The following is a 4735-nucleotide window of genomic DNA, read 5'->3' as shown; positions in this document are numbered from 1 at the left end:
GTGTCAAAACCGCCCGATCTCGCGTAGGGGGTGATACGTATCGAACGTATCTATAATTTTTCATTGTTCCATGCTATTATATTATCTGTTTTGGATGTTTAATGGGCTTTAATATGCTCTTTTATATTATTTTTGGGACTAACCTATTAACCGGAGGCCCAGTGCTAGTTTCTATTTTTTTTTGCCTATTTCAGTGTTTCACAGAAAAGGAATATCAAACGGAATCCAAGCGGAACAAAACCTTCGCGAGGATCTTTCTTGGAACGAACGCAATCCAGGAGACTTGGAGTGGAAGTCAGAGACGCAGTGAGGCGGCCACAAGGTAGGAGGGCGCGCCCAGGGGGGTAGGCGCCCCCACCCTCGTGGGCCCCTCGTTGCTCCACCGACGTACTTCTTTTGCCTATATATACTCTTATACCCTAAAAACATCCGGGGGAGCCACGAAACCACTTTTCCATTGCTGCAACCTTCTGTACCCATGAGATCCTATCTGGGGCCTTTTCCAGCGATTTGCTAAAGGGGGAATCAATCACGGAGGGCTTCTACATCAACACCATAGCCTCTCCGATGATGTGTGAGTTGTTTACCACAGACCTTCGAGTCCATAGTTATTAGCTAGATGGCTTCTTCTCTCTCTTTGGTTCTCAATACAAAGTTCTCCTCGATGTTCTTGGAGATCTATTCGAGGTAATATTCTTTTGCGGTGTGTTTGCCGAGATCCTATGAATTGTGGTTTATGATCAAGTTTATCTATGAACAATATTTGGTTCTTCTCTGAATTCTTATATGCATGATTTGATATCTTTGCAAGTCTCTTTGAATTATCGGTTTAGTTTGGCCTACTAGATTGATGTTTCTTGCAATGGGAGAAGTGCTTAGCTTTGGGTTCAATCTTGCAGTGTCCTTTCCCAGTGACAGTAGGGGCAGCAAGGCACGTATTGTATTGTTGTCATCGAGGATAATAAGATAGGGTTTATATAATATTGCTTGAGTTTATCCCTCTACATCATGTCATCTTGCCTAAAGCAGTACTCTGTTCTTATGAACTTAATACTCTAGATGCATGCTGGATAGCGATCGATGTGTGGAGTAATAGTAGTAGATGCAGAATCGTTTCAGTCTACTTAACAGGGACATGATGCCTATATTTCATAATCATCGCCTAGATATTCTCATAACTATGCGCTCTTCTATCAATTGCTCGGCAGTAATTTGTTCACCCACCGTAATACATGCTATCATGAGAGAAGCCACTAGTGAAACCTATGCCCCCCGGGTCTATTTTATATCATATAAGTTTCCGATTTACAATTCTAGTTACTATTTATTTTATTTTGCAATCTTTACTTTTCAATCTATACAACAAAAATACCAAAAATATTTATCTTATTATCTTTATCAGATCTCACTTTTGCATGTGGCCGTGAAGGGATTGACAACCCCTTTATCGCATTAGTTGCAAGGTTCTTGATTGTTTGTGCAGGTACTAGGTGACTTGCGTGTAGTCTCCTACTGGATTGATACCTTGGTTCTCATTAACTGAGGGAAATACTTACGCTACTTTGCTGCATCACCCTTTCCTCTTCAAGGGAAAACCAACGCATTCTCAAGAGGTAGCAAGAAGGATTTCTGGAGCTGTTGCCGGGGAGATCTACGCTCAATTCAAGACATACGAAGTACCCATCACAAACTCTTCTCCATCGCATTACATTATTTGGCATTTGCCTCTCGTTTTCTTATCCCCCACTTCACTTTTGCCGTTTCATTCGCCCCTTTTTCCATTCGCCTCTTTTCGCTCGCTTCTTGTGTGCTTGTGTGTTAGATTGTTTATTTTCCTCATGGCTAGTTCTCCTATCATTGTTAACACTCCCGATAATGAACTTCTTAATTTTAAACAAAGGGAGGGAGAAAACCTAAAAGATGCTTGGTATAGAATTTTCAATGCTCAAAATATATCTATTAAAAAGCAATCTACTTCCGTTCTTCTTCGCAATTTTTACGTGGGCATCGCTCTTTGGTATAGATATGTTCTTGACACCATTACCGGAGGGAATTTCTTCGGAAGCCATACTTTTGATTTTATAATGCTATGATAGATTTGTTAGGCCTATCACCTCTTTTGGTCAATGGAACTATTTTAACTTTGGAAGATGTGATGCAAAGGCTTGATATTATTGAAAATAAAATTACCACTGTAGAGTTAATTGAAAATTTGGATAAAAATATCCACAACCAAATTACTCAATATGGATTTAAGGTAGGAGTTACTCTGAAAAATCTTAAGGAAAAGGAACCCATAGTCAATGAAAAGATAGATGAAGATTCCACTAGAATTGATAAACTAGAAGATATTATTACCAACTTGGGGTCCACTTTCTCTGCCGTTAAAAACACCTCAAATCCTACTCCTACCAAAGTTTCCAAATTTATCTATGTTCCTAAAAATAAGGGTGAATCTTCTAGTAAGAAAAATGAAGATCTCAAATCAATATGTGTTCACCCCAACTTTTTAGATATCATTAAGGAACCTTTTTCTACAAATGAATTTCTTGATTTCCTACCTAGGAGTTTGATAATTTGTAAAAACAAAGAACCTCCTAAGGGTTATAAGTGTTCAATTGAAGAATTGCATACCAAAGACGACAATACCTAGATCTATTCTTGCTTTTATGCCTAGCTAGGGGCGTTAAACGATAGCACTTGTTTGGAGGCAACCCAATTTTATTTTTATTCCTTGCTTTTTGTTCCTGTTTAATAATAAATAAATCATCTATCCTCTGTTATGATTGCGTTTTTATGTTTTAATTAGTGTTTGTGCCAAGTAAAGCCTTTAGGATCTTCCTGGGTGATTGTTGTTTGATCTTGTTGAAAAAACAGAAAGTATGCGCTCACAAGAATAATTTTCATTTTTTTTACCAGGGAGCGATAAAATACCAATTCCAACCACAATAGATCAATATAATTTTTTTTAGATTGTCCTAATTTTTCTGAATTTTTGGAGTTGCTGAAGTATTTGAAACCTACAGATTGCTACAGACTGTTCTGTTTTTGACAGATTCTGTTTTCCGTGTGTTGTTTGCTTATTTTGATGAATCTATGGCTAGTATCGAGGGGTATGAACCATAGAGAAGTTGTAATATAGTAGGTTTAACACCAATATAAATAAATAATGAGTTCATTACAGTACCTTAAAGTGGTGGTTTGTTTTCTTCTACTAACGGAGCTCATGAGATTTTCTGTTGAGTTTTGTGTTGTGAAGTTTTCACATTTTTGGGTAAAAGTTTGATGGATTTTGGAACAAGGAGTGGCAAGAGCCTAAGCTTGGGGTTGACCAAGGCACCCCAAGGTAAAATTCAAGGACAACCAAAAGCCTAAGCTTGGGGATGCCCCAGAAGGCATCCCCTCTTTCATCTTCATCTATCGGTAACTTTACTTGAGGCTATATTTTTATTCACCACATGATATGTGTTTTGCTTGGAGAGTATTGTATGATATGAGTCTTTGCTTTTTAGTTTACAACAATCATCCTTGCTGTACACACCTTTTGGGAGAGACACACATAAATCGGAATTTATTAGAATACTCTATGTTCTTCACTTATATCTTTTGAGCTAGATAATTTTGCTCTAGTGCTTCACTTATATCATTTTAGAGCACGGTGGTGGTTTTATTTTATAGAATTTATTGATCTCTCATGCTTCACTTATATTATTTTGAGAGTCTTTTAGAACATTATGGTAATTTGCTTTGATTATGAAATTAGTCCTAATATGATAGGCATCCAATATGGGTATAATAAAAACTTTCATATAGAGTGCATTGAATACTATGAGAAGTTCGATACTTCATGATTGTTTTGAGATATGAAGATGGTGATATTAGAGTCATGCTAGTTGAGTATTTTTGAATTTCAGAAATACTTGTGTTGAGGTTTGCAAGTCCCATAGCATGCACATATGGTAACCTTGTGTAACAAATTTGAAGCATGAGGTGTTTCTTTGATTGTCCTCCTTATGAGTGGCGGTCGGGGATGAGCGATGGTCTTTTCCTACCAATCTATCCCCCTAGGAGCATGCACATAGCGCTTGGTTTTGATGACTTGTAGATTTTTGCAATAAGTATGTGAGTTCTTTATGACTAATGTTGAGTCCATGGATTATACACACTCTCACCCTTCCATCATTGCTAGCCTCTTCGGTACCGTGCATTACCTTTTCTCAGCTCGAGAGTTGGTGCAAACTTCGTCGGTGCATCCAAACCCTGTGATATGATACACTCTATCACACATAAGCCTCCTTATATCTTCCTCAAAACAGCCACCATACCTACCTATTATGGCATTTCCATAGCCATTCCAAGATATATTGCCATGCAACTTTCCACCGTTCCATTTATTATGACACGCTTCATCATTGTCATATTGCCTTGCATGATCATGTAGTTGACATCGTATTTGTGTCAAAGCCACCGCTCATAATTTTTTATACATGTCACTCTTGAATCATTGGACATCCCGGTACACCGCCGGAGGCATTCATATAGAGTCATATTTTGTTCTAGTATCGATTTGTAATTTTTGAGTTGTAAATAAATAGAAGTGTGATGATCATCATTATTAGAGCATTGTCCTGTGTGAGAAAAAAAAGAGAAAGGATAAAAAAAGAGAAGGCCCAAAAATGAGAGAAAAAGGGAGAAGGGACAATGTTACTATCATTTTTCCACACTTGTGCTTGAA

Source organism: Triticum urartu, chromosome 6A, assembly GCF_056163025.1.
Source record: "Triticum urartu cultivar PI428250 chromosome 6A, HENAU_Tu73, whole genome shotgun sequence".
In the NCBI taxonomy this organism is placed as follows: domain Eukaryota; kingdom Viridiplantae; phylum Streptophyta; class Magnoliopsida; order Poales; family Poaceae; genus Triticum; species Triticum urartu.
Note: the sequence above shows the minus strand (reverse complement) of the source record.